Consider the following 10757-nt stretch of genomic DNA (forward strand, 5'->3'; position numbering starts at 1 on the left):
CAGGAGATTAAAAAGATGGAAAGAGCCATTAGAATTGGACAATCTGGTATATGGCTGTAGCAGAAAGAACGATTTCAACAATCCTGTCTAATAGGAATGGGGAGGGATTTGCTACCAGTCAATGCTAAACATACCAGTCCTGGCACTTCCCCAGAGGCTCACAACTGCGTTGGAGGGGGATCCCCAGACTCAGTTGTTTAAGGACCGAGAACTTTGCAAATCTCTTGTTAACGATCTGTCTGCTGCTCTCTGGCAAATGTCCCCACATAGAGGTGTTTTTCTGTTCTTTACCTCTAGGCCTGAGAGAAAGGGAAAGAGGTGAATAAATGAAATGTTATTAAGAAGGGAGGGAGTTGGCAGTAGGGCCCAGAGCTATTTTTCCTGCAGCCTCCCCAAGACCTCATACACAGCGACCTCTGCTTAATCAAAGTGGGGCAGGGGAGGTGGCCATGGGAGCCAGTACCTGGTTCCTCCAATTCCCTGGCCTTTCTCCTTCTCCTTCTCCTTTTTTAATGCAGATCTATTGACACACCATACAAACCATCTGAAGCATACTCTATGGTTTTTTTAAATGTTTATTCTAGTAACATTTATACAACCTAAAATTTTCCATTTTAACCACTTTCAAATAAACAATTCAATGGTGATAAATTACCTTCACAATATTGTGCTACCGTCACCACCATCCACTATCAAAATTTTTGCATCACCCCAAACAGATAGAAGTCATTCTTGACTCCTCTCATTCCCTATCATCTTACACTTGATCCATGAAAAGATTCTATCAGTTCTACCTCCAAAATACTCATATCCATTTTCTCATCTCTGTCTCTACTGCTATTTCCCTTATCTATCACCTTTCTACACTACCATCCTCTTTCATCTCAACCACTGCAATATTCTCCAGACTCTTCTCCCTGCTTCCACCTTTACCCTCACAATCTAGCTTCAGAAAGTAACCAAAATGACTTTCTAAAAACAGAAGTTGGATCTTCTTACTAACCTCTTTAAAATCTTTTCATGATTTATCTTTCCACTTACCTTGGACTATAAGATTACCTGGCTGATGCTTACTTTACCAGCCTCACTTTCTGAATGCAGGAAGGAAAGAAGAAAGGAATCAGAGCTGAAACTTCAGTCTAGGCCTTCTGACCCTTTATGTTCTGTCTACTGTAATTACCTGCCTTCTACATTCATTACATCAAACTTTATCAGCCAAATAACACTTTGGATGAAATATTTTACCAAATTGCTTTCCAATCTGACATCTTGCTGAGAGTCAGGTCCTCACCTATATAATATGGTAACTTTTTCATGAAGAAAGGGATCCTGGGCAGGCAGCACTGCCAGGGAAGCAGAGTGGAGGGTTATAGTCAGTTCTGATTAATTCTAACTGCAGAAAGCAGGGAAAGCTTCACAGGGGAAGTGCTATGAGAACTGAGCAAAGCTTTAAGGATAAGTAGGATTTCTGCAGACAAAAGATTGATGAAAGGACAGTCAAGGCAGACATCGGCATGAGCAATGGCATGGAAAAGTGAGCAAGTGAGTTCTGCCTGAGGAATGACCGGAACAGACAGAGTACGGACTGGTGGGGTGGGAGATGAAGAGAGGCAATTTGAGACATAAAAGGGAGGAGAGAATCAAAAGCCACAATAAGGAAGCTGAACTTTAAGAAAATAAGAGAGCAAGTCACTGCGAGATAGAAATGGAGCTAAGGTGCCCCAGTGACCATGGGCCAAGGACCTCACATCTGAGTATTTGATGGCTTAAGGAAAAGCAGAGAGACTGAAGGGAGAGAAAGAGAGAAGGGTCCCTTCCTGGCCTATGCTCAGACTGGGAAAGAACAGGAGAAAATTATAATATTGTTCAGTGAGCTATAAAGAGTGTACTTTGAACCAGAAATCAAGAGACCTTAATGAAAAACAGGTAGGAGGTCCATAAGCCTTTGATAGAGGCAGAGTTAAGAGGACAGAGGTGGGTGTTAGGAAGACACACTTTCAAGTTAAAAACCAAACACAAAAGTCAATAAAGCTTCCAAGACCATCATAGCCGATAGACCAGGCACTGCTACTGTATAAACTATGAAATGACCTTTGCAACTTCCTCATCTGTGTTAGTTTTGTTATCTGTCAGTTTTCCATTAGTGATTTTGTAGTAAAATCTGTAAAGCAGAAAGGACTGTGGGTTTGCCTTGGGAAGTGACTGGGAAGGGAAACTGGACTGGCTGTATCTACCTCCAGAGTAAGGGGTGAAGGAAGCAGGAACCCCGAAGGAGAAAGTGGGTGGTGGCGGTTAAAGTTCCACATGAGAAAACACTTTTTAGAAAGCATTTGACTTGAGCCGATGCAGGGAGGTTTACATTGCAATAAAACACAAACAACCACAAATTGCTGCCAGGCTGGTTTGAGTCCCATGGTCTCTCACCTGGGCGGCTGTGATAATCCCCAACTGTTCTCTCTCCTAACGCCTTTGCCCTACAGTCAAATCTCAGTCCACAAGCTTAAGAAATCCTTTCACAATTAAAGTCAGATCATGCCTCTGCTCAAACCCTATGGTGTTTTCCCACTTACCTCAGAATAACAGCCCAGGTCCCTTGCATGGTCTACAAGGCCCTTCACATTTGGTGCCTATCACTCACCACTCCTCCCACCACCCACTACTCCGCCCACCCTGGCCCCTTGCCACTCCTCAAAAATCCTCAAAAAATGGCAATAATATTCAATGGAATATTATTCAGCTGTAAAGAGGAACGAAGTTCTCCTACAAGCTAGAACATGGATGAACCTTGAAGACATCATGTTAAGTGAAATAAACCAGACACAAAAGGACAAATGTTGTATGATTCCATTTCTATAAGCCACCTAGAATAAAGCAAATTCATAGGGACAGAAAGTAGATTAGAGAGTCCCAGGGGCTGGAGGGAGGGGAGAAGGGAGAGTTATTGCTTAATGGGTACAGAGTTTCTGTTTGGGGTGATAAAAATGTTTTGGTAGAGGATGTTGGTGATGGTAGCACAATATTGTAGATGTAATTAATGCCACTGAATAGTACATTTAAGAATGGTTAAAATGGGAAATTTTATGTTCTATATATTTAACACAATCAAAAATTTTTTAAAAGGCCAGGTCTGAACCCTCCTCAGGGCCTTCTCAGTTGCTGTTCCCTCTGCCTGGAACTCAATTCTGAATGGATAACTCCCTCACTTCCTTCAAATCTTTTCTCAAGGGAGGCTTATCCTGAGCATCCTATTTAAAAATGTAACTCATACCACCTCCACCACTGCTACTACTCCCTACTTCTTTACCCCTATCTTTTTTGTCCATTGCCCTTATTTTTTTTAATTAAATTCAGTTTTATTGAGATATATTCATATACCATACAATCATCTAAGGTGTACAATTAGCTGTTCACAGCTCCACCACACAGCTATGCCCTCATCACCCTAATATATTTTTGACCACTTTCCTTATACCAGAAAGAATTAGAATAAGGATAAGAAATAAAAGTAAAAAAGAACACCCAAATCACCCCCCCATCCCATCCTAGTTTTCATTCGGTCTTTGTCCCCATTCTTCTATTCATCCATCCATACACTAGATAAAGGGAGTGCGATCCACAAGGTTTTCACAATCACACTGTCACCCCTTGTAAGCTACAGTTACACAATCATCTTCAAGAGTCTACTGGGTTGGAGTTTGATAATTTCAGGTATTTACTTCTAGCTATTCCAATACATTAAAACCTAAAAAGTGTTATCTACATAGTGAGTAAGATTGTCCACCAGAGTGACCACTCGACTCCATTTGAAATCTCTCAGCCACTGAAGCTTTATTTCGTTTCATTTCACATCCCCCTTTTGGTCAAGAAGATGTTCTCAATCCCACAATGCCGGGTCCAGATTCATCCCCGGGAGTCATCAGCATTGTCAGGAAGATTTACACCCGTGGGAGTCAGGTCCCACATACGGGGCAGGGCAGCAAGATCACCAGCCGAGTGGCTTAGATAGAGAGAGAGAGAGGGCCACATCTGAGCAACAAAGAAGCACTCAGGGGGAGACTCTTAGGCACAATTATAAGCATTTCCCTGTTAGGCTGTGCTCCAAGATTCAATTCTGAGTTTACACATTGTAGTTAATCCATATTGGTGAGGCATTATAGTGTTTGCCTTTGTTTCTGGCGTACTTCACTCAAAATGCTGTCTACAGGATCCATTCACCTCATTGCATGTCTCACAGCTTCACTCCTTCTCATAGTTGCTCAATATTCCATTGAATGCATATGCCACAGTTCACCATTCTGTTCCTCAGTCAGTGTACCCTTAGGCCACCTCCACCCATTGCAAATCATGAATACTGCCTCCACAAACACCAGTGTGCAAATGACCATTTATATCTCTGCTTTCAGATCTTCCAAGTACATACCCCACAATGAGGCTGCAGGACATTATTGCCCCCACATACTTAGCTTCTTGTGGAATCACCACACTGACCTCCAGAAAGGCTACACCATTCTGCATCCTCATCAACAGTAAATGTATAGCCCTTATTTTTTAACACACTATATGATTTATTATTAGTATTTTTAAAGTTTATTACCTCTCCCCACTGGACTGTAAGCTCCAAAAAAAGGCAGAGATCTTTGTTTCTCAAGCCCCCCCCAACAGTGTATGGCACATGGAAGAATTCAGTAAGTATTTGTGAAAGAATGAATGGATGAAAAGGCATGGATTCATGGCTTTACATCAACCTAGAAGATTTCCAGGAGAGGGAAGCAAAACTCTGAACTTGGTCCTGAGCCGTTTTCTTCTTTGGGCTGAAGAAGTACAAAGCCTGCTTACCAAAGAACTATCAAACTAGGACTGGCCAATAATGGAATGCGCTTCCTTAGAAGAAGTAAGCTCCCTGTCAAGTGATAATTCGAAGCAGAATTTGAGTAAATAGCTGTAAATAATGCTATAAATAGATTACTTCATGGCTTGTGACCTGAGATTCCTTCCAACTTTAATTTCTTTGATCTGATGGTTATGTTACTGCTTCTACTTAAAAACCTATAAAGGCTCCCTATTGCCTGGGAGTAATTCACTTTTCTCATTGTGATTGAAGGCCCTGCATAATTTAATGCCACTCTATTTTATTTTTCAGTACTTCTACACACAAGTCAATCTAGCATCTTCTCTCAGACAGAACTGGCTCTAAATGCCAGCTCTACGACTTGCTGTTTAACTTTTGGAAAGTCACATGACTTCTTTCAGCCTTGGTTTTATCTGTAAAATGAAGATGGGGTGTGTGTGTGTGTGTGTGAAGTTCCCAGGGCCATGTTTGATATAGTATGTGTTCGTGTGTGTGTATATGTATTTCTTTTTCCCTACCACCAGAACCATACATTTAGTACATAATTGCTGTTCAATTGTTTCATATGTTTTCAGTTTGCCTGCAGGCAGGGACCTATTTATCTAGAGTGCTTGCCAATAAAACAAGAGACTTGTTTTAAAGGCAAGTAGTATCCTTTCAGCTATGGATGCTATTATTTGAATATGCCCTTTGTATCCCTGAGATGGCTAGCACGTGTCTTTGGGAAATTATTACCTGTTTTACAACCAATTGAATGCGGAATTCATGTTCTATTTTAGACTAGCTGGAGAATATAAAGACCATTTGGGCATGGTCTCAATCTGCAAAGGGAGACAGAGATACTATGAGGTCATTACTATAATATTCTAATCCTGCAAAACCCTAAACAAAGGAGATTTTGTTTCTGCTTCTTCTTCTGCTTCAAACTTTTGATTGTGCCTTGTCCCGGCTCGTCATTCCTACCTCTTGCCTCTACTCTGCCCCACTGCACCTGGCACTCTACACATCCTTTAAGATTCAATTCAGACACTATGTTCTCCGAGAGGCTTTCTCTGACCACCCTACCTCCAGGCTGGTTAAATACTCCTCCTCTCATTTTTCAAGTATTCAGTGCTCTCCTCTATTATTGCATATTGTATTGGAATAACTTGTCCTTGTGTCTGGATCTGTCACTAGACTGTGTGTTCCTTGAGGGAGGGAATATTGTACTCATCTTTTTTTTTCCCATTGCCTAATAAAGTGGCACACGGTAAGGGCTCAGTAAACATCTACTGAATTGAAGAGAAGTTTACTGGGTCTAAATCACTCTATCAATTACTTGGAAATTGCCTTTAAGAAGATCCCGAAGCTGCAAAATGCGTACCAGAAAATGTAAGAAACTGTCTGCCAGAATCAAATTGGACTCTGCCAGGTTATCTCCCGAGTTCCAACTTCCCACTGCTTTGCCAGGCTTTTAGGATTCTTGCTGCTGATTCCTATTCTTGATGTTGAAATTCTGGCATCTCCTATCAGCTCTCATGGTCTTATTTCTTGACACCCCAAAACTGACCTTGACTTTATTCATCCATCAAACATTTACCAAAAATATTTATTATGCCAGGCACTTCCTGATAGTGGGCTTACAAGGAGGAATGAGACTAGGCTCCTGCCCTAGAAGAACTTATACGTAGTCAGGGAACGGCACATACAAGCAAATGGTTAAAAGATAGAGATACACTCTACGATAGAAACCTAGCAGACTCTTGGCAGTCGGCATTTAGAATTCAGGGTTTTATCTCTAGAGAGACCCTGAAAACCCACGATATAAGAATTTGTAATTTTAATGAGGTGTGAATTTGAGTGAAACTATCTTCCAGGCTGGTGGGCAATGAAATCAAAACCCTTAGCCAGAAAGCGAGGCCCAGATGGCTTGACATTGGAGTTCTTTATTATTCCTCATGCACACTGCTATACTCATTACAAATCTGAAATAATCACTTAAAATTTTCAGGTACATTTCATTGTATTTCATGGGAAAATGATATGCTATAGTGGGGTTCCCCAAAATGGGGAGTTCTCAAAGATGTCAAGAAAATTTTCACATGAATGTCAAGGATATATTATATATATACTTAAAGATAAATTTTTAAAATATGTGGATCTGTACACTGAAAGCTACAAAATCTTGCTAAGAGAAATTAAAGAAGATCTAAAATAATTGCACGATAAACAATGTTCATGAATCAGAAGACTCAATGTTGTTAAGATGCCAATTCTTCCCAAATTGATCTATAGCTTCAGTGCAAACCCAATCAAAAGTTCAAAAGGTCTTTTTATAGAAATTGACAAGCTAATTCTAAAATTTATATGGAAATGCAAAAGACCTAGAATAGAAGGAACAACTTTGAAAAAGAACTTAGTTGGGGCCTTTATACTACCTGATTTCAAGACTCACTATATCATTACAGTAATCAAGACAGTCTGGTATTTGCATAAAAATTGACCTGGAATAGAATATAGAGTCTAGAAATAGAACCACACATATGGCCAATTGTCTTTCAACAAAGTGGTCAAGATAATTCAGTGGAGAAAAGAGTCTTTGCAACAAATAGTGCAGGAACAATTGGACATCCATGTGCAAAAAAAAAAAAATTAACTTTGTTTTTTACTTTATACCATATACAAAATTACCTTAAAATGAATCATACCAATGTAAAAGCTAAAATTATAAAACTTCTAGAAGAAAGCATAGGAGAAAATCATGTAACATAGAGTAGGCAGAGGTTTCTTAGGATACCGAAAGCACAAACTATAAATGAAAAAAGAGATAAATTGGACTTGAACAAAGTTTAAAACTTCTGTTCTTCAAATGATACCATTAAGAAAATAAAAAGGCAAGCTATAGATTGGGAGAAAATTTTTGAAATACATATACTTGACAAAATATTTGTATGCAGAATACATAAAGATTTTTACAACTCACTAATAAAAAGACAAAAAACAACCTAATTTTTAAAAATGAGTAAAAAACTTGAACAGGCACTTCACAGAAGATACATAAGTGGCCAAAAGGCACATGAAAAGATACTTCCTATTATTAGTTCATCAAGGAAATGCAAATTAAAACTACAGTGAGATTCACTACACAACTACTAGAATGGCTAAATTAAAAAGACTGATAATACCAAGGATGCAGGGCAACTCTAACTCTCATATATAGTTGGTAGGAGTGTAAAATGGTAAATCACTTTGCAAAACAGTTGGGCAGTTTTTTGTCAAGTTAAATATACACTTGCCACATGACCCAGCAATTCCGTTCTTGAGCATTTACCCAAGAGAAATGAAAACACATGTCCTCACAAAGACTTGTTCATGACCTTTCCTCTCAGCTTTATTCATAATAAGCAAAACTAGAAAGAACTTGAGTGTCCGTCAACAGGCAAATGAATAAACAAATTGTGGAATATCCAAACAATGGAATACTACTCAGCAATAAAAAGGAACTGCTAGTACACACAACAACATGGGGGAATCTCAAAAATATCAGGCTGAACAGAAGGAGCCAGAAAGAAAAGAGACTCTACTGTATGATTCCATTTATATGAAATTCTAGAAAAGGCAAAACTGAAGTGGCAGAAAAGGGATTAATTGTTGGTCATGTCAAAATGGCTCAGGAGCCAACTTGAACAGGGTCCCACTGACCAAAGATGGGACAGTCTGATTATCAACAAGCTTAAATAATTGTGATGGATTGAAACACATCAGATATGTTTAAATCCATGAGTTTGTAATGATACTAAAGCACACACATACACACACATTGTTCTAAAAAAAAGAATGTGACAAATTGTCAGTTCTTGAAATTAAAATGTTATTTTTAAACTATATTTCTAAATATATCTCAGCCTGCCCCAAGGATCTTAAGTTTGAGAAAAGAAAATATTTATTGAATATATGGTTATTGAATGAAAGGATTTGAGGTGAATGAAAATGACTATGATAATTTGTAAGGAATCTGCATGAAATTTTTTCTCTCGAAAATCACTTAATGTTGTTTTAACAATAAACAAAATTTCAAACTGTTTTTCTGGAAACCACCTAACCATTTTAACAATTTTCATTCATTCCATATACCCAACCCTTGCAGCACAAGTATTGTAGAAGTCCCAGGTTTACATTTTTTTTTTTAAACAGGCAAGGAAGATGCAGAAATTTTTATTGGTCACCGGTTCCCCAAAGGGCACTCCTACTTCTGCTGCCTCAGTGCCTCAGAACTTTGATGACGTTGGTCTCAGATACCACTTTGCCATCCACGATCCTGTGAGTGGTAGTCTTGTGGATGGTTTGCATGGAGTTGCTGCTGTCGAGGGCATCACCGAGACTGAAGTCCTCTCTGTCCTCTAGCAGGTGGCAACCTCAGTCTCCAGCTTGACCTTGATGTTCAGCAGGACCTCATACTCCTGGGCCTGGCGCTGCCCCTCTGCCCGGGTCTGTGCCAGCTCCAACTCCAGGTGCAGCAGGACCCCGTTGAACTGCTCCCTCTGCAGGGCATAGCGGGCTTCCACCTCCCACAGGCTGTTCTCCAGGCTGACTTTCAGGTTTCTCATGGAGTCCAGGTCAAGTTCCAAGGACTCGACAGTAAGTCTCAGCTCTGTGAATGTCATCTCAGCAGCTCCTATCTCAGCGGACTGAGAGGTGACCACTGTGGTGCTCTCTTCAATCTGCTGAGACCCGTACTTGTCCAGCTCCTCTCGGTTCTTCTGAGCCAACTTGACATACTGGGCTCGATGTCTGCCATGATTTTGCTGAGGTCCTGAGACTTGGAGGCGTCCACCTCCATGGTCAGCACAGAGCTGGCAGTCTGGGCTTGTAGGCCCTTTACTTCCTCCTCATGGTTCTTCTTCATGAAGAGCAGCTCCTCCTTAAGAGCCTCGATCTCCATCTCTAGCTGCAGCTGAGTGACACTGGTGTTATCAATGACCTTGCGGAGCCCATGGATGTCACTCTCCACAGACTGGCGCATGGCCAGCTCAGTCTCGTACTTGACTCTGAACTCATCAGCAGCCGGCCGGGCATTGTCAATCTGCAGAACAAAGTGGGCATTGTCCACAGAAATTTCAAAGATCTGAGCCCTCATTTCCTTGATGATCTTGAAATAGTGGCTCCAGTCCCTGACCTGGGGTCCCTTCTTTTCCAGGTGTTCCCAAATTTTGCCCTGCAGTCTCCAATTCTCAGTTTCCAGGCTCCTCACCCTGTCCAGGTAGGAGGCCAGGCTGTTGTTCAGAGCTTGCATGATCTCCTTCCTGCCCTGAATGCCCCCCATTCTGCCAGATCCCCAGCCATGCCGCTGGCCAGGCCCCCAGGCCCCCAGCCACCCCAAGAGCTAAAGGAGTGGGACACGGAGATCTGGTAGCCTGAGTCCCCAGCGCCCACACAGACGTTGGCTGGACTGGTGGCTGGCCGGACTGGTGGCTGGGCAACTGCACCAAGCCCAGGGATCGGTAGTTGGTGGAGAAGGTGGTGGAGCAGGTGGTGAAGCTCATGTTGTCTGGGGAGTAAGGTGAGAGCCAGGACTAGGGATATGGACACCCCAGGTTTACATTTAATCATGTTTACTCTAGATCATTAGAGGACATCAACCAGTCCACAGACATTTCATCAGGGTTTTTATATTTTCTCCTTTTAGGTTGGCATTTAGTGACAAGGGATACCAGATTAAAGAATCTGAATAGATTCATAAAACCATCATCATTAATGGAAAGACATCTTGAAGAAAGAAATCCAACTCTCCTGATAGTTTTCAGTCTGTTTGTCTCATGGTCAGTAAATCACCCACCGACTAGGTTTTTCTGGAAAACAGGCTGGGGATTGCTTGTGGAGAGAGAGAAAGAGGTATGAGAAAGGGTGTGTAACACTGTGCACACCACCA

The 10757-nt window shown here is 41.2% G+C and overlaps 1 pseudogene; it reads right to left on the minus strand.

The window, feature by feature from the left end:
- Nucleotides 1-9088: 9088 nt before the first annotated feature.
- Nucleotides 9089-10371, minus strand: LOC119535723 (annotated as a pseudogene).
- Nucleotides 10372-10757: the final 386 nt, after the last annotated feature.

Source organism: Choloepus didactylus, chromosome 6, assembly GCF_015220235.1.
Source record: "Choloepus didactylus isolate mChoDid1 chromosome 6, mChoDid1.pri, whole genome shotgun sequence".
Taxonomy (NCBI): domain Eukaryota; kingdom Metazoa; phylum Chordata; class Mammalia; order Pilosa; family Megalonychidae; genus Choloepus; species Choloepus didactylus.